Source organism: Chrysemys picta, chromosome 10 (genome assembly GCF_011386835.1).
Source record: "Chrysemys picta bellii isolate R12L10 chromosome 10, ASM1138683v2, whole genome shotgun sequence".
Classification (NCBI taxonomy): Eukaryota; Metazoa; Chordata; order Testudines; family Emydidae; genus Chrysemys; species Chrysemys picta.
This window is the reverse complement of record NC_088800.1, coordinates 10,950,959-10,978,515: the sequence shown is the minus strand read 5'-3', so window position 1 is coordinate 10,978,515 and position 27,557 is coordinate 10,950,959.

Genomic DNA, 27,557 nt, shown 5'->3' with positions numbered 1-27,557 from the left:
GACACCTTACATCAGGCAATTTTTTAAAACCAGATTGTGGCCTCATTTTCAGAAGAATATTGTTTTTATTCCTACTTGTCAAACAGCTATTATCACTGAGATGATAAGGTTGATGATACGCTGCAAGTACTGATTAAGGGAAATTCTGCAAATTCTCTTCTTCTTCCACCTTTAAGGAATAATTTTCCTGTCTGTCTAGTGGGGAGGAAAATAAGCCAAGGATTTCTCCTTGTTGAGGAATAGGGATGTTACTTGGGTTTTGTTTTTTGAGGTTTTTTGTTCCTCTTTTTATCTTTTTCTGAGCTTTTTTGCGAAGTTTGGTCTGGATGAGAGACCTTCTCTAATGAAAATTCAAAAATTCAATAGGGTTGCAGGTGATAGGGATACCAGATTTAAGAAGTGGCATTCTTCAGAATCAGTACTGAATCTTCACCCAAGAACGCTAGTAATGGGTTTTGTGTTGTTGAGGATACCAGTTTCTGAATAAGAGAGAAAGTCCCGACCACTTGTGATCATTGACTATTCCCTGGAAATTTTCACAAAGGAAAGATTTTTGACTCCGACTACTTGACTCAAGTCAAATATTTTTAAAACCAGATTTTTAAAACCTACATTTCTCTTGTGATTTCAGTTGGAGAAGGTAAACTTCACATCTGGTGCTCAATTATGGTGCAGTGTTTCTGTGCTCTGTTAAGCAGCTTCTTCTGCAGTCCACTCCTATGTTGTGTAAAGTGATTTCTCAGAGGCATAAGCAGGGCTACATCTTGCAGTTCTTACTCTGGTAAAACTCATGAAGGATTTGGACCTTACTGTGCTCAGTCTGTTAGCAAATTTGTGGTAGAGCAATTTGGGATATATTTGGATGGATGATGTTATGTAAATGCAAGATTGTCATTAATTTTGGCCATAAAGATTTAAGGGTAACATGGAAAACATGTATAATGTGTTAGAAGTGAGTGCTGGTTTGCCCATTAAACATCTGGGTGTAAGGCCAGAACACATACAAACCTCTTGACTCTGCAAAATTGATTACCTTATGAGATTCTTCTGACACTTCCACTTCTTGCCCTCTTTAGAAATACAGATAGAAGAGCCCCTCTCACAGAAACATCTAGTTACAATTCTGTTCTGCAGAGCACAGACAGAGGCCTGAATCCTCTCCTGCACCGAGTCTCTATTGGGTTCAGCAGAAGTCGGGGAGCTACAAAAGAGTTGGTTGTAACTCACCAATTCTGGCAGCACAGTTCAGAGCAGCCTCAGAGCTGTTGTAAACTATGCCTGGGCTGCAATGCCCCTTGGGATTGTACACTCATACTCACACCCTCTTCTGCCTCCTGTATTCCCTGTATGCTGGAGCTTGCAGATGTGGCATAGGGTCAGGTGTGTGCCACCTGGCACTGGGGGGATCACATTCTGACTATTTCAGCCAGATGTCATTGGGCCACACAAAGGGACAATAGCAGGGCTCAGGACTGATCACATTCTGACTATTTCAGCCAGATGTCATTGGGCCACACAAAGGGACAGTAGCAGGCCTCAGGACTGAGTCCATAGGGTGGAAAAAATAACGTAGACAGAACGCCAGTCCCCCAATGAAGGTTCGGCTTGACTTCTTACAATGGTCAATAAGTTTCTTCTCTGCATACCAACTTGATTACCGCTAGTCTTAAGAATTCACCTATAGATAACTTGTGTGAGCTCATGTGTCGTGGTGTAACATCAGTAAATTAGACCCTTTCAGAATTTCATATGGAAGGCAGTATTTCCAGAAAACGCATCTTACAAACATAAGCAAGAACTGGAAAGGATACAAAACCCACAAAATAAATGAGCAAAGGAACAAGTTGGGCTTTATTATTATTAATTATTATTATTATTATTATTCTAACAATGCACTAAAAGTCCTCAGTTCCATAAGCACCATCTCAACTTGGTAAATAGATGCATTAGACACAGAGTGACATATGGACAGATAAATACAGCCATAACTGGTAGGCAAAGTAAGTGCACGCGGCATGTGTCAGTATTGTCTGGTAATTCAGAGCTGTCATAAAACTGTCCCACTTATGATGTTATGGCACTTTTAAGCAACATGAATTTGCAATTTAAGCTGTGAAGGTACAGGTTACAGGGCTACATGCAAACCAAGGGACAAATAACTTCTAGCTCTACCCAGGTGGGCAGGTACAAAACGCAGTGCTGCACTGAGTACCGGAGTGTCCTGGGGGCTGCTGCATGAGTTGGGATAATCAAGGTTGCAGAAAAATGTTGCCGATGCTGGGGGAACAGCACCCTGATTTAGATAATAGGGACTTTTGTATAACTAAAATTCCTGAAACCGAGACTGTTGCACTAAAACCACCCACCCACCAGGAAATTCTCTCCCTTTCTCCTTTTTTCACCTGCCTCTGTCCCTCGCTTGAATAAAATGTGCATTTAAAAAAAAACGTAGCTTTTTTTTTTACCTCTACAGAAGTTTTTCTCCAAAAAAAAAAAAAAAAAAAATCTTTTTGCTTCCACAGGCACATAGCACAGTAAGTCTGCTAGCTTTATCTCATACACTGTCTCCCCAGGAGTCTGAACTAAATGCATAATTTAAAGAGCCCTTAATCTGCAATGTCATTCCCATTTGGTCGGAGGCAGCCTTCACTTTATGATGTTAACTTCCTCAGCAAAGGGCAATGGCAGTTTTCTGAGGATGCACTTAGAGGCAGCATCTCATGTAAACCGTTTATTCATGATGTCCTGACATCCCAGTATAACACTGGGTGACAATGGATAACCTTCATCAAACTCTCCCGTGGGAGATAACACATCCACTGAGCTCCAGAAGCAAAAAGAAGAAAACAGATATAGATATCTCTCTATATATCTACCTATACATATGGGGGGGGGAGGCTTTATCCACATTTTATATGTTTCACACAAGCCAGTCTACCTTCATACATTAAAACACTAGCCAGCCTCAACCCAGACAAGTGCTAGCCCTAACTAGCAGTCAGGTAGCTAGTGGGAGATGGGCTGTCAAGGAATGGTTAGTTTGTTCTGGGATTATGTTAGCTGGGACTGAGAATGTCCAGATCAGTCCCACAGCTTACTGCGTTCTCTTATTAACATGCATTGTGTGTTGATTTCAGCCGTGAATTCTTATTGTAATTTAAGGGGTGCAAACCAACCTTTAAATGGGGAGGTCTGTTCCCTTTTTAATTAAATCTCCAGTAAAGCAATTTGCCTTTCCCATCCTATTGAGTTTTTCATCAGGGTTTTTTTTTCCCCCTTGTGCTGTAGCAAGCCATGAGTGCCTTATTACAGTAATAATCACACTCGGGGCTGTTCCAGAGCCCACTCATCCTGAAGGCTTCTGTTAAAGTGCAAACACTGTTTCAAAGAAGTACGACAAGTTAACAGTCCAGGGACTGTAAGGATGCAGAAGGGGTATTTTAACCCCAAGTTCTCTGCGTCAGAGTTGTTGGGCTACTGATATACATGGAAAGAGGGCATCTCTTGGGTAGGCAGCATGGTCCAGTGGATGAGGCACGGGACTGTGACTCAAAAGACCTGGGTTTTGTTCCCAACTCTGCCACTGACCTGCTGTATGATGTTGGTCATGTCACTTCAACTCTCTGTGCCTCTGTTTCGCCTCCCTTTCCCGCCACCTTTTGGTTTGTCATGTCTATTACATTTGCAAATTCTTTGCGGGGAACTTTCTCCAACTATGTGTACAGTTTCTGGCACAATGGGGCTCCAATCTCAGTTGCAGCCTCTAGGTACCAGTGAAATATACATAATAATATTTTATGGGATCCATCTTTGCCATGGATATTAGGCTCATGTGCATGAGCACTCACCTATCATCTACCCATCTTTGTTTCTTCCTTATTATTCCTCCAGTTTAATCATCAGATTGACCGGACCCTTATACTTTTGCTTTGAAAACTCTAGGCCAAATTCTGTCTTGGGGACACAGATATTAATCTGAAATAACTCCATTGAAAACTGAAGAGTGATTCTGCATTTACACCAGTTTACCTGAGAGTGGAATTTGTCCCCCTCTCCCTCACACACACACTTCAGGCTGCTTCTCACAGGATCATTTCTGTGATCCAAACTGCAGCTTATAGGGATTTTTCACCTTAAACCAGCCAGACTGTGACTGAACAAGACTCTGCCCTGGATGTCCTTACAAATTTGGCTGCAGTGGTTTGGAAACTGAGGATTTTCAGATGATTTTAAACATTAGTTACTTCTTATCAAGTGAACCATTTTGCTGTAATATAAAGGGTATTTAGGTGACAAACAACTTAATATTCATTGAAGTAGTGTGAGCCATGACTTTTCCTTCTCTTTTAAACTAAAATTAGGTTTTATTTCCCCCACTTTCATGTACACCTTGCTTTTCTTGTTATAAGCCATGGAGCCTTGGTGGGAAATAAGAAAGGAAGGGAGGGAAGATGTGGTTTGAGCTACTCAGATGAAAGGGAGCAGGTAAATATTCTTATGAGCTAAGATACTGAGCAATCCTGTGGAGAGCAGAGTAGCGTCAACTGCCAAGGCGGTACTTTGCACAACAGGGCCCTGAGGAACTCCCAGGTGAAGCAAGCTTAGCACAGCTCATGCTTGGCTCACCTGGAGCGAAGCCCCACTTTTCCTTCCCTGATTTAGCTGCTGCCTTTGGTGATATCCTGATTTGGATCTTGTCCTTGGTTAACCATCAGGACTCTTACCGAATGGGGTATTCTGCTAATTGGTTAATCCCGCCTCAGTGGCTGATCGCCATCTGGCAGACAAAACAAGAGCAGAGGGACTTCCCCACATCAACAGAGTAGGCCACGCTTTCTTCAAACTGAGGTTAAGAACAAGCAATGGAATCTCTGGCCACGGCTTGAAAGGAACCCATCACTCTCTTTAGATAAGTACCTGATGTGGGCACTTTGCTGGAGTTGTGGGTGGGGAGGATAAAGGTTCTGACAGGGTCATTGTTTCAAGTGGAGTTCAGCCTTTTGTTTGCCATAAATGAAGAAGACAGGAAGTCAGCTGTGAGGTTTAGGAATAATATTTGGATAATTGCGAGATAGCTCATCTTAAAGTTCAAACTGATTGAACCTGAGCTGAGGTTTGAGACAAACTTTGTTTACTGGGCCATCATCTTCACGGCTTGACACTTGTAGAACGAGTATGAGCCAGGACATACCGTTTCCTCTTGACCTTGGCAAGAGGGGAAAATCCATAAGGAAAACAAAACAATAAATAATAATAAATAATAATAACAGTGATACCCGACACTCCAGGAGCAGGAAAATGAAAACAATGCTCCATTGTGCCCATGTTCCTCATAAGTCTGCATAAGGCTATCTAATCCTAGCCTCTGCTGAAATCTACCAGGAAGGTGCCTGGACCAAACACAACATGAGCCTTGCATTTAATCGGTTACTGTAATAAACATATAAAAAAGATTTTTTTTTCATGAGAGGACAGAGCAGTGGCTACATAAAAGGACATCAAATGACACATCCTCCATCTCCCAGCAAATAAAAAAGCCATCAGCTCATAACAAGGCGGTGATAAAAGGTGCTGAGGCCAGTAAGATTAAGACTTTGTAATAAGGTTCGGGCGCCAAAACTGACAGCCATTTTCTTTTATATTTATCATGTCTTCACATTGGGGTGAGAAGCCAGGACTCTGTCCCATTGCTGGCTAGAATTTATAGCAGCTCCATTATTAGGAGATTGCACTGAAATGGGGTAGAGGTATGGTTTTCTGAGAACGCTACGATAGCCTCCTACATTATACACTTGACAGGTTTGTCAGCGCTTAGTAACAAGCCTTGTAAAGTACTTTAATATCATTAGCACTATTTTCTTAATGTGTCTGCTCTCCTAGCCGCCTGAAAATATCATATATCATAGGCTGGAGGAGAGCAGACACTGTTAGCTGCCTTTCCCCTCCCCCACTCCTCAAATTTGATTTTATTACCACACATAGGGTTGCTATTTTAATCAAAATAATGTAGCCATTTTCCTTTATTGATTAACAAGTAAATATGTATAAATATGTAGTTAGGGGTGGGCAACCCTTTTAGAGGATATTGGAAACTACATAATTAATGGCTTCCTCATGTAATTACAGTGCATGTGTTATATCTCCCCATTGTTATTCCCCCCCACCCCCAACAAGAGACTCCTGTTGCCAGGATATTTGTGGATTACACACAAAGGGGCAGGGGCCATGGCCAGAAAACCCCCTCGGTCACTTTCCTGAGAACATGCAAGTATGGCATTGCTTTTGTTTTGAACAATCTCTGTACCAAGGAGAATCCATCATTCTCAGTAGAAGATCATTGACAGAAGCAGGGATGTGACCCTGATAAACTTAGTTGATTTGAAATACAAAGATCATTATTTTTAGCATTTTTTAAAACCAGTTAGGAGAATAATTTGTGAAACAGTGTGATAGCAAGCAAGGTGCTGTCTTCTGAAAGTTGGTAGAAAAAGCAGAAACCCGTGAAAGAGGAAAGGTCAATCTGCCTTTACAAGAGGAGTATATTGGCTAATGAATATCTTACAATGCTAGTGTTGACTGGGATACACTAGAGCAACAATGCAATAATTGTTTATAATTGTGTTTGAAAATAAACATTTATTAAGTGCTTTGTAAATGTACGCCATTATAAGTGGGACTTGGATCTCATTTGGAAACAGGATATGCTTCTTAAGTAGGAGTCATGTTTATGCCTGGCATTGTAAATATCCTCATGTATGACCTTGATCATAAAAATCCCGGCACTGTAAACAACTGCACTAAATCTACACAAAAAATGGGCTCGGGCAAGGAAAACAAATATGTAAATGAACCTCATCAAGGAGAGTTATATTATCTTAAGTATGACCTCAGTCAAATGGCTTTATATCTTGGAAGACTGTGAGAGTCAAGTACACAATTTACTTCCGTGCTGAAGCTGGAACTAAAACATCAGTGCTTCTTTAGCCAATGTTTGAGTGATTTAACTGTAAAGCCTCTAAAATAAAATATTATTCAAGTGTTGATGTTCTGATTTGCAGTTTCATTTATTCGAACAAATAAGGGGGAGGTAAATCAAAGTGGGGGGAGGGAGGGGCGAAGGGGAGATCTGAAGATATTTTATGTCCCTGTAGCATTGATGAGGTGACTCCCTGCTGACTTGCTGGTATTATTCAAGTGCCTTCTGCCAGCCTGCCCACCTACCACGATGCAGCTTCATTTGTGTCTATGCCAGCTTCCATATGTGTGGATTATACAGAGAAACAAGCATCGTGTGCAAAAGTCCATGACGAATCCTGAGTTTTTCAGCACTGGGTCTACATGGTATCTCATAACTTGACTATATAAAGAAAAGGAGGAGAAAAAATGAAGCAACTTGTGCCTGTTTCTGATTGACTGACTTTGGGTTTTATCCTTGTGTAATTCCATTAACTATAGCGGAGTTACTCCTGATCTGTAACAGCGCAAATGAGATGAGAATCAAGTCCTAGTTTAATCTTTTAGTCAGAAAGTAGGTTTGATTTAGTAGTGTGCTTCTCACTTTGGAACAAAACAAAAAACTTCCTGATGGTTTTCTTTTCATGTAGATATAATATGTGATACTCGCCCAGAAATTTGCCAATGGATGCAATATTCTGTGGCAGTCATACGATAGCGTCTTGCTTCACATAAGGCCCAATCCAAAGCCTACTGAAGGCAACAGAAGTCTTTTTTATTTACTTCAGTGAGCCAAAGCATCAGCCCCCTAAAGCATCTTGACTGTGCATACTACCTGATAGGCATCCCTCAGCCATTCTGATCCTGCTTTATAAGAGATCGTTCCAAAGTCTGTTCAATCTGTTTAGTGACAAGTTAACTGAATTGTATCTGAAGGGTGAACTTTAAAAGAACATTGTCTCTATATATCTCCTTACTTGTGTTAATAATGACAACCTAGATCATTAAAAATGATGTTAAAGAAACACATACTTTTAATTATTGACATAGTTTGTTTACTTTTTCCACTTGTCTTGGACAATGCAATTGGGCTGGTCAGTTTTACTTTCTGGATTTCATGCATTAGCACAAGACAGTTGTGTTTGAGGGAAAGTTTAGCTACAAACATAAATAAAATAAAGCTTTTCACTGAAATTTTAAAATAGCATGAAAAGTCCTATTCACCTTGTCTTGTATCATTCTCCCACAGCTCTTTTGTTTGTTTGGTTTCTTTACAAAGCATAACTGTAGGGACTACACTGTGTACATACTGCTCCCTTATTTTTTATAACATAATAAAGGGAGTGGTAAATGTGCACCCGTGTGTTATGTGCCCTGCACTTCTAGCAGTTGGTGAAAATTCACTTTTGGCTCAAATGGTAAGGATCTGCCTTTGGAGGAAGCTTATGAGAGTTTTATCCATCAAGTTCTGAGTATGTGATAGCATAGAATACAGTGACAGCTATGAAATTCCAAGGCATCCTCACGTTTATTAAAACATATATATTGATATATAAGCATGAATTCAATTTGGAGTTTCAAAGAGTTAATATCAATCTATCTATATGAAGAATACCATGACCATGTCCTTTTAACTGTTAAATTGACATGTTTTGTGAATGGTTACCATGCATTTATTTTGCATCTAACATGTCCATTATGGTAAACCAACTGCAGTTGTAATTAGTGAAGATTCAGAATGTTATTGAATATCACAACATTTTGACTGTCAGATTGCCCTAGCTGAGGAAAGTTACTTTGTAAAATGAGAGGCTGATGTTGCAGTTGTATTGACTTTTGTGTCATGTTTGTTTCAGTTTACTAGTCAAAACAACTATCAGAGCTCTTCCTTGTCCAGAAGGTCTGTGCTGCCTTATGAAAATGAAGCTGTCTTGTTTTCTGCTTCATAAATCATTGTCAAGCTGAGCAGATAACAGAAACAAGTTCAGATTCTAGAATGATTATTCTTAGGGATGATGTATTAAGTATACAGAATGCAACTTGATTTTCATAAGCCATGTTGACTTTGCAAAACTGAGACTAGAGGGGGAAAAAATTAACTAGTAATTGGAGGTGTGAGAGCTTGCAAAATCCAGAGGGTGGGGGAGGGGAAAAGCAATGGATGGTGAAAATTCCTTTTGCTGAACAGCTCCTTCATCATGTCAAGGCTGCCAGTTTCCCCTTTACTCCCCCTTGTGCTAATTTTCATGGCCACAAACAGCCCACTTTTGGCATCTTGTAGACCTATGATACTGGAGACTGATGCAAAGGCCAATGGGAGTTCACTGACTTAGATGAGCTTTGAATCTGGCCCTTGGAGAAACAGTAGTCTCCTAGACCCTGCTCTTCTCTTCAGGAGTGTCAACATGAGGGATCTGCCGGAGGGAGGGAAGGGACATATTATGAGAACTCTTCTCCCTTCTCACCAGTTCTCTCCCTCATTGTTATTCCCTCGTGTTTGCAACGGCTTCTCCACCCCTGCCAACCGCCCGTACTCCCAGTTCTTTGATGATTTGCACATGGCCACAAATTACCCATTCTTTTATGGGACTAAAAAAGGCCTAACAAATGTGACATTGGTGCATGAGGGGAGGGTCATTGACATCCAGCTGTGTGGGGTCATTGTGAAGAGGAAAAAGTGAGGGGTGAGATGGCCAATTCCATCACACCCCTAGGGATAGTCCCCCGGGACAGGACGGGGGCTATAGGACAAGCTACTAATGCCAAAACTGTTCTGTGGCTGAAGAGAGGACTTCACTCAGCAAGGTTCTCAATCTATCTACAGTACTTGTAGAGCTCCTGAACACCTGACAATCATTAATGTACTTATTCTCACAGCACCCCTGAGATAAGACAGGACTATGATCCCCACTGTATAGATGGGGATCTGAGACACAGAGCGGTTAGATGACTTGCCCAAGGGCACTTCAGAGATTCCATGGGACAGCAGGCACCTGAAGCCAGGATGTCCCAGTTCAAGGCTAACAACCTAACCACTGGAGCATTCTTCCTCTATCAAAACAAGTGCTTTTCCACTGAGCTATATCCCCTTGCCAGCACCTGTTCTCTTGCACTAAGCATAGTAAAAGGAAAAACAAACATAGGTAATTTCAGCTGTGGGTATAAAAAGAACATTAGAAACCGTGCTCTAACCATCCCCTCAAACAACTCTTAACCTCCCCTGAAACATGTTTCTTCTTTCTTTTTTTTTTCCCAACAAAAGGAAATTAAAACCAAACAAGCCTATGTTTAAAGAATGTGAAGGCTGCAAAACAAACTAACAAAGGCCAGGAAATGTACAAGTTAAGGCTGTGACACTCTGTCCTTCATTCAGGCTGTTCTGTCTTATTTTTCTAAACAGTGGGAGTTAAGATCAGTGTGTTACCCTCAGCTTTGAATTTCCTGTCATGCACTGGTATCTGCCTCTGCCTTATTAATGTTATTAAATATTGTGTATTACATTTGTGAGTGATGTAAGAAGTGAATATCTATATTTAAATGAACCCACATCTCTAGGCATTTCATCTAGGCAAAATACTTTAAATATCAATGCTTCTAGTGAGTATAAGATTTTTTAACCTAACCATCAATGCAGAAACATACTTTATTGCAAGAAGTCTGTAGCTACCTCAGAATTTCATGCTTGTCCTTATACTTCACACAACAGCTGCTTGGAATGTTATGGTGGCTGTTGAAATAGGGATCTGATTTCTCTGTTCCAAAACCACTTGCGCTATAGGAGAATCTCCACTTGCTTTCAACAGTTTAGGGACCAAGAAACACAGTTATGCAGGTCTGTTTCCATCCAGCAGTGGGCACTGGCACACATACACACCAGCCAGTTCAGTGTATTCTCTTATAATATGCATACCTGGCAAATCATCAAGTCAGACTTTGCTTTGATTTGGAAAAAAAAAGCTGGTAAATATATAGATTTGTAAAAAGTATTCCCCTCGGTGGTTCAGGAATAATTACCCTATGGTATATGGGATTTCATAAACTGATTAGATGTACAGTAAGGAGTGGGTGTATGGGCACTGGGGACTGGCCCAAGTCAGAGGCAGGAAGGTCCAAATATCTGAGCCACTATTGTGAAAGTAATGTCAAGTAAAGGTTAGTTCAAAATAGGCTAACATTGTCATTGACTCATTCCTGATCTCATTTGGAATCTGAACACTAGAGCACTGAAACAGCCAGACTCAGCTTTGCCCAGAACAGCTTTCACGCCGCAAACAATAGATTTTAACCTTTGCCACTTTCTTTTTTTTTGTTTGTTTGTTTTATTATCAGTCTGTGCTTCCACTACAAACTTAGCGCACAGGGCTTTGAGCTAATTACATTCTGTACATCTGAGCCAACTCTCAGTGCTTCATGCTGACACTCGGATACATCTGGACCTGATAACAATTACAAATACTTTGGGCATACTTTAAAAAAGAGCTTATGTTACAATGTGAAACAGCATGTTTTACAGTGCTCATAACGGTCAGATAAATACAATAGCCTCGCATCCCATTTCTTGGGCTGATTTTTTTAATGTGCCTTTGCAATAATTCATTTAGATCAGGAGCCCATCAACGGGAGAAAAACAAAAACAAAACAAAAATCCCACTGCAGACAAGTGGAATACTTGAACTTAAGAAAATGCCAGGCTTTGCCAGAGGCTCTGGTCAAGACAGAGGCTAAGACAGTGGATGATACAGGATTTCTGTCTTCATTCCCCAGTTCTGGATCAACTCATGGTACAAGGAAGAGCAATCTAAAGGTTGCTCCATTTTTCCCTACCTTATAAGGTCCCTAAGGCCCATTTCTCGAGCAAGAATCACTGGAGCGTGGTAAACTTTAGCCCCTGGAACACTCCTTTCCATTTCTTGACATGCCACCTAGATGGAGCAGATGGTACAGAGCTGCCTACGCTGGCTTGAAACCAGATAAGGTTTTCCCAAGCCAGGGGAGTCCTCAGCTGCCCTATTTAGGATAAATTTAAGGTCCTTTTTTACTATTCTGATGACACAAAGTGATCTTGCTGAGGCCCCAAGAACCTAATAAGATTCTCACAGTCAGACAGACTGAAGACTTGCATCTGAAGAAGTGAGGTTCTTACCCATGAAAGCTTATGCTCCCAATACTTCTATTAGTCTCAAAGGTGCCACAGGACCCTCTGTTGCTTTTTACAGATTCAGACTAACACGGCTACCCCTCTGATACCTGACAGTCAGACAGAAGTTTTCATAGCTCTCTCTCCAAAACTTGGGTCAACTTAGCTACCATAACCGAAGAATATGAAAAACTTCACTCCCTATGTGATATAGTTACATTGACCTGATCTCCACTGTAGACACACCTCAATCAACGGAAGCATTCTTGCATCATCCTAGCTACCATTTTCCTACATGAATGGAAAAACTCCTTCTGTTAATGTAGGAAGTTTCCATACTATACTAGTGTAGACATACTCTAAGATGAGAAATGGGTGGTGGAGGGGAGGGAAGAAATCACTGAAACTGAACTTCCTTTGGTAAAGTCCATCGATAATCCAAGGATGGGAAGAGACTTTCTACTGCTTACCTTTGAATAAAACCCTGGAGACTAAATGCTGAAAGAGTGATTTAAACTTGTTTAGTGGCTCTCTTTGGGGACCGATGTAACACACTCTGGATGCTTTGTCAGTTAACTTTTCTAAAAGACTTGTTAATACTTTGGAGTGATGGACAGAGAAGAATTAAAAGAAAAACAACTCCCAAAGCCAGGTTTTTACATAGGGCTGCAGCAATTGTCAGCCACAAAAAGCTCCCAAGCAAGCCCTTCTGATAATACGCACAGTATATCAGCAATCATCTATCTGTCTTTTCTCAGTAAACAGTTGTACAGTAATAAAACAAAGTGATACAGCTGACTCTAACCTGGCAAATTTCCCTGCACCTAGTGTTTACATCTCTTTAAGTGTATCTTTGTCATATGGTTACAAGGCTATTTTATGCTCTCAAGTTTAATTCTTTGTAAATATGGCTCTATCTGGGTGGGTGATGTACATGTGTTAATACATGTTCCATCTACAGCCATTCCTCTAGTTCACATGGAAAATTAATAGTCCTTGATTGAATGGCATTAGCGATTTCTGAGACTCTCCATTACTATTTTGGTGGAATTGCATTGATGGCTCAGGAAGTTTCATGCTTTCAAATATTTTTAGGAGCCTGCATTGTGAAAGCTAAACCTGCCTTCTGGAAGTTGTAAGAAGTTTCTTTTTTTCTTGTTCGTGTAAAAAATAGTTTTGTTTTTTTTTTCTGGAAAGCCAGCTCCCTGCATTCTCAAGGGTTATAAAAATGGGAATCATTTTTATTGGCAATCCACTGGAATAGTGCTGAGACAAATGGAAACTTGAAGATAAGGATCCTCAGAGGTGAAAACATACAGCTGTTGGGAATTGCGAGAGAATCTGACCAATAAAGGAAGTCACTATTTTTCCAGGCCTGAAGTGAGTTATAGGCTGAGACGGGTGTTGTATATTTATGTAAGGCTGCAGCAGGGAGTTTGAGCGACCGTATATTGCTGAAAGAGCATCATTCACATTCAGCCCGAGACAAAAGGTGGAAATGAAGTAACATCCTGACCGAAGCAGGGCTCACGACAGAATAATAACATTTCAGAGAGGGGGGCCGTGCGCTTGGCTGTGGGTAGGCCTCAAAATGAGGAAATCATCAAGATGCCTTGTCAGCCTTCAAAAAACAGATACACACTCACACACACATTCACGAATGTGGCCTGGCCGAGTGTCCTTGGGAAGTCTGGCCATTTATCTTTCACAGAAATGCGTACACAATTACTCGCAACCTTCATCAGTATAGTCAGCAAGATGGGTTTGCCAAAAATCCTGGAAAATACATATATCAATACATATATTACCAGCTTGGATCTGATTCAGTATTTATTATGATGATGTTCTCTACCCCATAGCATCAGTGGCAAGACTCATTCAAAAGGGTATTTGAAGAGCTAACGTGTTCTTGGCCGCTCAGTTAAAAAAAAAAATCAACTTCAATCTCATATTTATTTGTATGTTTTTTGTCTGGAGACAGGCACTAGCCACATGGAGCTCCATTTCTCTATGTACGAACAAAAGAGGAGATCCTATTTTAGAAAAAATGAGTAGAAAAGGGAAAGGTGCACTTAGCATCTATATAACATTTTTCCATCCATAGATCTCAAAGCACTTTACAAAGGTGAGTAAGCAACATTATCCTCAGTTTTCATATGGGGAAACTGAAGCACAGAGACATTAAGTGATCTTCCCAAGGTTACACAGCCGGTCATGGCAGAGATGGGGGATAGAGCCTATTAATCTTGATTCACTGTCCAATGCTATGCCCACTGGACCCACATTGTCCTTAGCTTGACATATGCCACTAAGGAGAATAAGATTAGTGGAATATAGATGTATAATTTAAAAAGAAAACTAGAATGTACAGGATATTCAAAATATTAGGAAACTTCCTATGCTGTTTTGTTTTTATTTTTTATAACCATCTCTTACTTAATGGTTTTCAATCCCACTGTAAAATCCCAGTGTCTGACTCCTAGACCTGTACTCAGGCCAAGCTTATTTCCAGAACTGAATTGTTGTCCTCTGGGACTTCTGAACTGGCTTACCCTAGCCCCAAACCCAAATATAATGGAGCGTTTTATGTCCCGACAAATTAAAAAAGCAAATTATTTTGTTAATTGCCCTGAGCATTGGCGTGGTGTCTGCCGCATCTCTTAGACCCTGGAAAGCGTAAGTATTATTTCAAAGAGAGGCATATTCAGGCTCTGCCCACTGTGGCTTTGTCATTCACCGAATGGGAAATCAAAGCAGTGCAAGCATGATAGATCGCAGAGCTACAAAATACCAGGATGCTATTTTCTCTTTTGAAGCAATCGGGACACCTTAAAGAATCTGACATTTTAGGACAATTTCTGACACTCTGTCCTTTGGAATTTTGACTTGGACTAAAACTGCATTAGTGAAGAACACACTGCAAGGAAATAAAACATATCCGGGTTTGGAGTAACAAGTCCCTTACTCTTGTGGTTTCGACTATAACGATCAAACCAATGTAAAAACGAGCTATTTCTTTTTTAATTCTTCCTAAATGATTTTCATCAAAGTATATTGACCCAAATAACAAGTGCCATCGAATTTAACATGGATGAAACCCATAGATACTACAGAAATTTTAAAAGGGTCGCATAGAAATAAGTCTAAAAACTATAGGAAATTAAAAATTTCCTGTAGATTGCTTTAAGTATTTTATGGGGTAGTTGAAAGTCCCGTAGAGAAAGAGTCTCATGTTATTCTAAATTCTAAAGCAGAGGTTCTCAACTATTTTCTTCTGAGCGTGTGGTCCCCTCCCCCGCCCCCTGCCCCCCCCCCCCCCCTGCAACATGCTATAAAACCTCCATGGCCCATGTGTCCCACTATAACTGGTTTTCTGCACAAAAACCAGGGCCAGCATTAGGGGGTAGTAAGCAGGGCAATTGTCTGGGGCCCCATACCACAGGGCCCCCCACGAAGCTACATTACTCAGGCTTCAGCCCCGGGTGCGAGGGTTCAGGGGGGCTGGGCTTCAGCTTTCTGCCCTGGCCCCAGCGAGTCTAATGCTGGCCCTGCTTGGAGGCCCCCCTGAAACCTGCTTGAGGCCCCCAGGGCAGTGTTTCCCAAACTTGGGACGCCGCTTGTGTAGGGAAAGCCCCTGGCGGGCCAGGCTGGTTTGTTTACCTGCCGCGTCCGCAGGTCCGGCCGATCGCAGCTCCCACTGGCCACGGTTCGCTGCTCCAGGCCAATGGGGGCTGCAGGAAGGGCGGCCAGCACATCTCTCGGCCTGTGCCACTTCCCTGCATCCGAAGAAGTGGGCTGTAGCCCACGAAAGCTTATGCTCTAATAAATGTGTTAGTCTCTAAGGTGCCACAAGTACTCCTGTTCTTTTTGCGGATACAGACTAACACGGCTGCTACTCTGAAACCAATAAATAATAAGTCATCTTAAAGGTTACATTCTATTGTGCTATGATTCAAATAAAGTCAAGCAGATGCTATCTGAACCAGAAACTTTTTCAGGCTTTACTAACTGTCATTTATCATTTTTACCTAAAAAATAGAAGTATGTATCAATATTTGGTCAGTTTCAGTTCAGTATCTAGTGGATGTTCAATTGCAGAGCATATCTGCAAAGGGCCTATTTGCAGTCAGTGATAATTACTGAAAAATCACAGCCTGTTGTAGTTTATTTATTTATTTTATTTATCCGGTTTAAATGTTTAAATCAAAAAAAGAGAAAAAATACCATAATCGCTTGCAGGTAGCCCATGTAAGCATGCTTGTTAAAATACCCTTCCATTTAAACACAGATTTTAACCTTTCCACCTTCGTCTCTTGCATTTTTCTTTCGTTCTGTTCAAAGCATTTAGGTAAATTAGGACGAGGTCCCTCCATAAAAATGCAAGGGGATCAGTTAAACTTTCATCTCTAATTTATTCATGAAGGAGAGAGGTCTTTCCTGGTCATGCTGTGCATCATCCTGTCAGAACGACTTTCCCTCTTCTACAGAAGGGATAAAGGGAGAGGGAAGAAATCAGGGGTTTGGTCTTTCCTACTAATAACCACTAGAGGAGAGAAAACTGTGCCCTGCTTCATGTCATGCTCATTGTACTGGAGTTGGACTAACATCAAATATTGCAGCACAAAGTTCCAGTATTAAATGTGCTGAAGTTTCTAAGAAATGCAAACATAAATTAGATCGATAGCTAGAATATTGCATTTATACAGCTCCTTTCATCCAAAGATCACAAAATGCTTTACAAACATCAATTGATAAATCTTCACATCCATGCTAAAAGGCACATGATGTGGGTATAATTTATCTGTAATATGGTATGTGTACACGCACTATAATATAGTATGCGTACATGCGCTGTATACACACTCATCATCCTTGACAAATACTGCCAATTCTTTGCACAGACATTCACATTTGATTTCAATTCCAGAAATTTCCTAACTGAAACAAAGTTTGAGTAAATAATAATAGTAAAAAATTGATTTTTGACTGACATTCCCCACCCCTTCCAGAATACTTATTTTGTTTATGGGTTTATTTTGTTTAATGTTGTTCTGATAATATCCCACTTTGCATCTTGGTCTTTTGAAGGGACAGAGACAAATAATACAAATGGTCTTTATCCCAGCTGGTGAATGAACTCTTCTGGGTTTCCACAGCATACAACAAAATTATCGTCTTTTATACATGTTTTAAAAAGAAAAGTGCGGGGGTTAAGGAAGAAAAGCAGGATCTGGTATTAGTCCTTTTAGTCGTCAGGAAATTACAAAATGTACACTTGCAGAGTAAGCAATTTTCCCAGTCTGCTGGCACATCCATCTTTTTAATGAGCCTTGTTTATAACCTGACGCCATGTTTCTAGTCACCTACCCTGTTTACATCTTTGGCCCCTTTAATTAAGAGAAGAACCAGTTAAAAGAAAGTAAGAAGAAATATTAATATGATCTGATTAATTCAGCTAGCGGGAGGTTATGGGGTACCAAGGTTATTATAACCTATAACAGCAACACGAGCAAAGCTGTGTTCATTTGTAATTTTATTAGGCGGAGCAAATTAGTGAGCCCGCTTGGCAATGACAAAAGACCCCTTCCTATTCTCTTCTACCCCCCACTGAAAGGGCCAGGCGCCTAAAGTTAGGACCCATATTAGGCAAATGAGAGCTGATCAATCTCAGCCATACAACTAATGAGAATCTCTAGTGTTGGAGCTATGCTAATTTGAAAAGATTAGCTGGGATTTTTTTTTAAATATATATACATACAAAGTCCAGTGAACCCAAAGCAGATATTCCAAGGGAGGCTGGAAGCAAAAGGGGAGGGGGAGAGAAATCCACAGAAAGGGTTAAAGATAAAACACAGTGTAAACATACAGGGGGAGGACAGGAGGAAGCAATGATAATGTACAGATCATTAGAAGCAGAATACCATTGGTTATGCAAGGGAAAATATAATTATATATAATTACACTGTACCAATGGCCCCATTCGCAGAGATAAGAAAACCCAGATTGTCTTTTCCTTGCATTATTGTCCTGCAGTGTTGAAACTGTGCCAAAGTTGAGCCCTTATAATTCAAGGAGTCCGAGAACCAAATTTCTCAGATGACGGCTTCACAGTACAACCCTTGCTCAGGCAAAACACGGCCCACTGAAGAAGTTTTGGGTCTGATGCGGATCTCCTGTGCACTAGTGTAAATTCAGAATATTTCCATTGAAATCACCATGAGGACATTTGGTGGAAAGCAAGATGAGCCAATATAAATAAGGTTTACATCTGCGGTCTGCGATGGTGTAGCTGGACCAGTGGCTCACCCCCTGCATAGACATTGTCTTAGGCAGTAGGATCAGACCCTAACATGCAAGAGCCCAATAAGTTGCATCAGTGCCTCTCCTGAGCGAAAACTAGGCTAAAAGATAACAGAGCCCTCAGTTTGTGGCAGCTGCAATTCCAATAACCAAATATAATAATAGGGCCTGATACTGACAACATTTGTTCACCCCAAATGCTCAAGTGGGACTACTTGGGTGATTGCAGTTTTGCAGAATTGGGCCCATAAACCACATTTGTGTAGACTTCAAAACACTTAAAAAAGTAGATACCCTGCACTATTATCCCCTGATTTATAGATTGGAAAACCGAGGCACAGATAGGTTCAAGGCAACATTTTCAGAAGTGTTTATTAATTCTGTGTGCCTAACACGCTATCTCTAGTTGAACACACTCACATTGAGGGACTTAAAATGGGCAAACATTTCAGAAAATCTGGCTGCTAGTGACAAGCCTAAGGTCACATGGGACAGTGGCAGAAACAAGAGTCGAACCCAATGTGGGTCCTGGCCTCTGGACATTTACTTGGGCCCCTAGATCACAAATGCCCCTCTCATAAACCATCCCATGCTGTGCCCAATGACCAGGTATCATTCAATCTCATTGATGTCTCTAGATTTCATTCCTCGTCAAAGACAATCTGTCAGCTCCACACCAACTGCCTGATTGAGAAACTGGGCTACACACCCATAAGGCCATTCCAGTGAGCACAGACATTAAAATAAGGCAAACCTCTCCCCGCCCTCCCACAATGGCTAATAGCAGTAATATGGTTAAAATACTGCATTGGAAAATCAATGAAAAACCAGCAAAAATGTCGCTTTAAAAAAGATATTCTTCATTTTACATTTTCAGATTAAGAATATATATGGGTATATAAGAGAGAAGCAAGGAAAGGAATGAAATAGGTCTGAAATACCCCAGAACGGCTCAAAAAAAAAAAAAAGCTTTTTAAAACAGAGAGCGTCTCACTGAAAAAAATCAATTTTAAGGACATTATATTTTAAGCTTCATTGTTATCTCAGTTCAGATAGCAAGCTTAATACTGAAGGGTATTTTTAATGTGTATCTAAAACAGTCTAAACCCATTCCTTTCCCTCTCCTATTCCTCAAATGACTCCATCAGGATGTACAAAATCCTAATTTCCAGGTAAAACACCTGAGTTTGACTATTGCCAAGCAGTAAAGTCAAAATAGCCATCACAATGGGGTAGAAAGAAGACCAGATTAAGTCATAGAGGCACACCCCTTTTGGCCTCTTCTCATGACCTCAGTGCTTGGAGTTTTGTAATAAAGATCAGAATCTCAGCTTTCATTTTTAAAAGAAATTATTTCTAGCTCCCAAGAACTGTGAATTGAGTGTAACCGACACAGTAATGTCTGCCTGGGACTGCAAAGAGCCTGAAATAAGTCAAAAAAAGATGAGAATTGTCCGATTCATCTTCACTCTGAAATCTCCTGTTGTGTGGGGATAAGATAAGGGTGGTGGTGGGATAGGTGTGTTTAGGGCCTCAGATTGCTTTCATTTGATAGAAATATCACTATTGTGAAAAAGATGGGAAGGAATGGGGCTACCCCACTCTCGTATACCTGAAATTGTGGGATACTGATTGTGTGTGGTCACTTCTCACTCATTTGATCCAAAGAATTATGATCCTTGCTGGATGCTCCGGTTAGTCTTGGATGTTGCCTTAGAAAACCTTGCAGTACTAATAGAATTCATATTCTAAAATGAAAAATCGGATTCAAAGCAGTTCAAGAGTTGGGGGCTTGAGTTGAGCTTCACTGTTGCCCTGAACTTTGTGTAGCCATTTTTGAAGTGAATTTGAAAGGCTAACAAACCAGACTGGAAGTCTTTGATGAGGACACAGCAGCAAAACGACGACAGACACATGCATGGAATTAAAAGAGGCAGGCGGCAATTTTTATTAAACTTTTAGCACACGGGAGGGCACTACCTGTCCATCACCCACATTCTCCTATACCAGGCATTCAATTGGTTCCAGTGAGGGGTTACAGCACTCCTTATCATATAACCTGGAATGGGGGGGTAGGGTCTCCTCTCTCTGAGGGGGCACAGAGGGTGCAGCAGTGTGGGGACCATGGCCCATCATAGCCACAAGGTCTCACCCTATCACATGAGCCTAAGGCCCATCACCAAAATCCCAGGTCTTTTACTTCTGGAACCACTCATTTTATTCTCTTAACCACACTGGAAACTGGCCGTGAGTTGTGACAAGTAAGCACCACCACCTCAGTACCTGAGTTAGGTACCATGTGTGTTCCTATTTAGCACATTGTGGCTTGTAGATGCTGCAAGGAAGGCAAAAAACTCCCTGGTCCTCTACGAATTTGGCCCATGGGAGAAAAAAGTCCTTCCTGACCCCCTAAACAGGTGATTGGCTACACCCAGAGTGTCTGTCAGGCTGGGTTCCCATTCCTAGTTCATGTGGGCAGACCTGCTGGAACGGAGCCAAAAGAGGCTCCACGTAACCCCTATGCTGGGCTAAATCCTGGGAGCTGGGGAATGCTGGCCAATCAGCACCCCTCTCCCCCAGCTGGCCAAGGAATGCCAGAGACTCCCATGGGAGGAGCTACTTATTGTCCCTTGGCAAATGCCCCCCTCCCTTGCTTCTGGGACTGCCCCCCTTTCACTTTCATCAATTTCCCACACCCGCTGATGCGGGTGGGAGGCATTTTTCACTCAGTCTGCACTGGTGTAAATGAATACGCCCAAGGTGCAAGGCCAGGGTCAGCTGGGCCCTTGATCCAAGTTAACTGAACGATTCCTGTCGACTTCACTCGGAGTTGGACCAGGTCCTAGGTACAGGGATTGTTTGAAATAAGGCAAGGAGTAAAGATCGGTGGCTGCTGTCTTCCAGTGAGTTAATATGTAGCCTGAACGTGATTTATCAGCACCTAGGCTCTCTGAAACGCTAGGCACTTCTCCACTTTTAAAACCACATTTAATATAAAGTTTTTAAAATCTAGAACAGACAGGCCACTGCCAGCCCTGTACCAGGCTTGGCAGATTCTTTTTGGCATTTTAACTAAGACCCAGGACCTGGCTCTGCTCTCACGGGGTTTTTACCATTAATTACAATGGCAACAGTATTGGTCACGTCTGTTATCAGTAGAGCTGGTTCCCCTGCTCATTTATGAATAATATTTGTGACAAATCTGGCTCATTTTCACCTTAAGAAACGTTTCACCAGCTGGTCCTGATGCTCTTTGAATGTACTGACATGAGAGACCCATTTGCTCCTCTGGCTAAGCACAGGGGAGATGAACCCATTTCATTTAAGCTAGGTTTATCGTTTTCCCCACAAAGATAGTAGCAAGGTGCCCTTTGAATAGGACAGTTTGTGCCTTGAGTAATCTGGGTCTATGCTGGTTATGTGATATGTATGTATCTCCATGATCCTTGTAACCGATACCAGTAATCCCTCATAACTCAAGCCTGACCCCAGATGTACAGTACCTTTCCTCTTAACTTGTGTATATTTAATTTTAAACATTCATTTTAATAAAATGTCTTGTTCATGGCTCTCTGGTACAGAGTGTAGTAAAACGTATGGTAATTGAAAGATTCAAACCTCTCTTTCAAGGCAGAGCCTGTAAGCTCTATAAGGCTCCAAAAACCCAAAGAGAGATTTATTGTTCAACTTATATACTCTTAGCAAGTGTTATTAGGTGCTATGGATTTTCAATCACTCTTCTATTATTGGTGAGTTGAATTATCGAAATGACTTCCTGATATGGACAACAGAGCTGCTTTGGCTGAAGAAAGTTTGTTCTGGCTCCCAACAGACCTTTGCCTCAAGCTCAAACTAAATACAGGGAGGGCCAGAGGTCCCAGATGGAGCAAAATACCATTGTTCCATTGACTTCAATCGAGATTTACAGATTTACTTTAGCGGAGCATCTGGCCCACAAACACAAGGATTAAAATTAAAGATTTAATTAAAAAAACAAATAAACCCAGAATCAGTGGTTCTGACACAATTGGGGGGGGGGGGGAGGAAAGCTTGAGAAAGGAGCCCATGAGAAAGTTTTTTTCTTTTCCAGCCCCCAATTTTGCAGACTTAAGGTGTAAACTAGGATTTTCAAATGGGGCTAGAGGAGTTAGGCACCCAAATCTTAATGAATTTCATTGGGAGTTGGGCACCCAAATCCCTTAGGTGTATAAGAAAATCTCAGCCATAGTCTTAATGTAGGGAAATCCCCCCTTGTAGTCAGTTTCATTCCACCTATTTCCCCCTCCCATAGGGGATGTGTTGGGGGCACATAGACAGTAAGATGGGTGAGGGGCTGGAATGTTCTGTGTTCCAATGAACTTGGGTCAGTAGATAGTTCCATTCAGTGCAAGTTAGAGCAGTCCTGTGGTTGCTCTAATTTACACTGGGCATTGGTTTGGCATGAGGCCAGCGCCAGGATCAGAATAGGTAAATTGGCAGCTTAGAGCCACCTTTGTACCCCCACACCATCACCACTTCACCAAAATATCATTTGACACAGATGAGGACCAAGTTTCATAAGTCCTCTTCTTTAACTTGCACTGAAGAGAATTTGATAAAATCCTGGAGTCAACTAAAACATACACTGTGACTAAATCTATACAGATTGGTGTAACCCCTTCTCACTCACTTCCACTGTGGCTAACAATGAACTGAGAGATGAACATCAATCTGAGCCACAAGAAAGGACCTGCCAAATGTAAACTTTCTTATGGAAATAGGCTGGTGGCTATTCATTGCCTGCTTATATTTGCAAGGCTAAAATGTTGAATTGATTGTTCGATCAATTATCACTTTACAGATCAGGCTAGTCTCTTAAGCAAACTACCAATCACTGTGTTAACACGCAGATATAAATGAGCCCTTTTCAATAGGATAACCACTCTCTCCCCCATGGACAGTAGGTGTGGCAATTAGATAATTGATTTTAGGTAAATGTCTTGTTAATTATGCAGCAAGCTTCCTGTCTCGTGCTAATTAACTTACTGCTCCTTTGAATCAATAAACTATGGCCTTGGGAGGAAAAAAAAACAGCCTCCCCACAGACCGTGGGGCACAGGGAGGAAAGTTTGGCTCATCACCTTTCTTCTTTGTATTTCCAAAACCGCTTCATAAATACCCAATGCCATGGGAGAAATTGGTATGGAAACAAATTGAATTAAAAGGTGACCAAATACATAAACCAGTGAACATCTAATTCAGAACTTGCTCAATGAAAGACAAGGAGGCTGAGCTCTACATCACTTTGAGATAGCAGCAGGTGAGCGTCCATGAATTCTGTCTGAGCAAGTCTTTCCAAAGTTTGGGTGCCCATCTAAAGTTTTGAGGTCTCCACCTTTTCTTTCTCTCACCTGTACCCCTATTTTGTTTGTATCTCATCATTTACCCACCCGGCCAAACTCTTCCCTCACAAAAGCCCCTTTCTCGCATTTTCTGACCTCAAACTCCCCAGCCCTGTTTCAGTTACATTCCGCTGTGGTTTTAGAAACTTACACTTTCCACTCTGAAAACTGTCCACACTAGACTCTAAACAGTCTAGTTCTTTCCTTCTTACTTTCCCTGACCCTATCATCTTTTCACATGGGCTTGTGTGACCAATGCCATCCCACCCTAGTCTCTGTGCACAGGTCCTTGTGCAAAAAGAAGACTGTGAGGATCCCTTCCACAGCAATGTTTTCTTTCTTTCTTCCTTCCTCCTCCCTGACTCAGATTTTAACACTTTGAGCCCTACTCTCAGTCAACAGGATATGGGACGACCCTTTGACGTCAATAAGGCTTTTGGAATAATTCCATTGATTTCAAGAGATTTATACCAGGCATGTCAGATACCAAGCATTAATTTGGCCTAAAGAGTGATTTTTAATTTCTTATTAATGTATATGATCTCAAGAAAGCCATCAAAACTGATATGTCACCCATTTCAATCCAGCAAGGAAAAATGATTTCATAGGTTTGCATAAGAGGGAAAAATGTTTAAATAATAATAGTTAGGGACATGATAGTTAATGGGCCGAGGGACGTACTGACCGCCGCTTCCAGCAGCTCCCATTGCCCCAGAGCAGTGATCTGCGGCCACTGGGAGCCGCGATCGGCCGGACCTGCGGATGGGACAAGTAAACAAACCGGCCCAGCCCGCCAGGAGCTTTCCCTACACAAGCGGCAACCTCTGTTTGAGAAACTCTGCCCTAGAGTTTGATTGAGCCCATCATAGATAAAAGGCCAAATGTTCAAATTAAAAACAATGACCACCTGCTTAAGCCTTTGCAGGATCAGGGTCTGAATCTGGATGCTTGCAAGCGTCCCTGAAGTTGGGGGAGCTTGGATGTGGGGGTATGGGTCAGCCATTTCCACATCAGTTTTATTATTATTCAACAAATTAAATAAACTGTTAAATAATTAACAGCTGAGAAGTGCAGGGGCCAGATTTCTTTACTCAGTATTTCCTTTATTTCTTTTGATGATTCTGCAGTACAGCTTCTATGCAAAGTATTTTTAGAATATTTTATTTACAACTTATCTTAAGCATGTGCATAACTTTACTCATCTCTATAGCCTCATTGAAATCCACATATGCTGAAGTCAATGTGACTCTGCACATGCGTAAGGATACTCATCTGCCTGAAATGTTTTCAGGATCAGGGCCTTAATCTTGTGTTGTTCCCCTCAGTTGACCTTGGTCATGTACATGTTTATAACCGGCTACTAAGAAGTATACGGTGAGCAACAGTCCTGATATAAGAAAAAGTCTAACTGGAGAATAAATACATTTAACTTTTTTTTTAAGTATTCTAAAAATAACCTAAAAGAAAATCTTAGTAAAACTTTGAGACTGGCTCACATTGATGTTTACAAGAAGCCTGTTATACATAATTTTCCAAAGCTGTTTTCAATCATGCAAATGATTTTTTCCTTTGCAATATGCTAATGTAATCTGATTTATTTCAGTTGTAAAAGTTAATTACAATGTGTTTGTGAGTCCCTAAAGATGATGTATTAAATGTTTATAACCAGGATTATTAAAATGTCCTGTCTCGATTACAGTGCTTCTCTTTCAAACACTAGAACTAATTGTAGCCTTAAATCACAACAACCTCACCGTTAAAATTAACACAAGGGCAACATTGCATAATTTTAATTAATTTCAATTTAGCCAAAGCAAATTAATTTTTTTGTTTTCTAGAAGGACAGCTAAAGCCTTCCACAGACCACTCCCGTTCAATGCGGAGTTCATAAACTTCTCTTTTTTCAACATTTGTATCCCTTTAATGATTCTTCCATTGCATATTTACTCTTTAAAATGCTCTGCGAATTCTCATATTCTTTTTATTTTCACTGTAGTTACTGTATTAATGTCTGCAGCGCTTATTATTTTGCACACAAACAAGGGGATAAAACAGTGGTGGAATGTGTAATATTTCCCTAATTTTGCACGCCTGTGTGATAGTGTTGCTGCCTCCTGAACCCAGCTCTTTAAAATGAAAGCAGCTCAGAGCTCCCTGAAGCTTGTTGAAGCTCCAACTTTCCTTTCTTTAACACCCTTTAAAGAGCTGCTGATGCCTTGTGACAAATTTTGGAAAAAAAAATCCATGAAGAAATAATTAACCTACACAGCAAGGTTTTCTGTGTTTCTCTTTCCCTTGATCTTTACACTTTGGATTTTTTACAGGGAAAAACATGAGCTCTCTTTGAGACAGTATAAGTGATGCTGTTTACATATTCCTCAGCTGAAGTTACAAACCTTCATGCTTTGTGACATCACAATTGGCTGCTGTGGACACAATAACGTTGTCACAGAATTATGAGTTGAGACTAGGAATATGCTACAGGAGGAAAGTTTTCCCTTTTCCATAGAATATTAAATTGCTGTGGTAACTATGGGCCTGTTTTTGCCTATATAGGAATTACTTGTTGTAGAGGAAAGGAAACCAAGTTTCAATTCATGGAGTTTCTGCTGAATTCTTTTACTGGGAGGTGTGGTTTGCCCCTCCTGTGCACTGAAGAAGCTGTGGAGGGCAGTGGGGTGTTTTGCCCTTTAACAAAGACATCTCCAGGAAGCAAAGGGCATCCATGTCATGCCCCTGGCCCTCAGTTCATGCGGAGGCCTGCAAGCACAATTTAAGTGTAAACCCTGCTTGTAAGGGCAAATCTTGCTGTGTCTAAATGGGTTCCAAGCACAGAAGGGAAAGCAATGCAAATCAATATGTCTTTATGCTATAATAATGTGTGCTGTATGCCCTGCTGGGGACAATCTATAGGAGCCAACGTGGCTCCCCTCTCCCCATCCTGCCCTGCCCCCCTCCACACAGGGATACAGAGGGAAACCCTGGGCCCTATTTAGTGCTATGTGGTAAGATGGGTGTTGGAAAACACTGACTTTTTTAGTGGCAGCCCTCTGTGCAACGCTCCTTGTGCCCTTTCATCTGAGGATAACAACGCAGATTACCAAAGTAGGTATTACTACATATGAGGAAACCAAGGCATTGCAAGCTACAGAAACAAATCTCTCCACCTGCCCTAAAGGAAACAGGACTGGAAGTCCTGCATCATAGGGGAGGCATACTGTCTGCAGAGTGGTTGTATATGGGGGGACGAACTACATACGGGGGCCCTGCCCCCTTTGTATGGCATTCTGTTGTGGCATTCTTCATGGTGGCATGGAGGGGTGATCTGAGGAAAGGAGCAAGACATGGCCAGTGAATTTCCAAATGCACAGGTCCACAGGCTTACCCTTCATGATGTGCAGCAGATGCTATTGTAGCCCATAGTGGCTAAATTCCTTCTTCATGAGTAGTTGGGCAAAACCATGCCCACAAGCCCCACATGTAACTCATGCCCAAGGCCTCTTTACTCTGGCTTTGCATAAAGAAGCAACCTTCAGCTACACAAAGTTCACACAAGTCAGGTTTAGCACTAAGGTCTCCTGATTCTTAATCCTTGTCCTCCAACCCCCTGACAGAGTACCGCTTAAAGCATAATACAATATAATATAATATATGGAGATATACTTATCTCATAGAACTGGAAGGGACCCTGAAAGATCATCAAGTCCAGCCCCCTGCCTTCACTAGCAGGACCAAGTACTGATTTTGCCCCAGATCCTTAAGTGGCCTCTTCAAGGACTGACCTC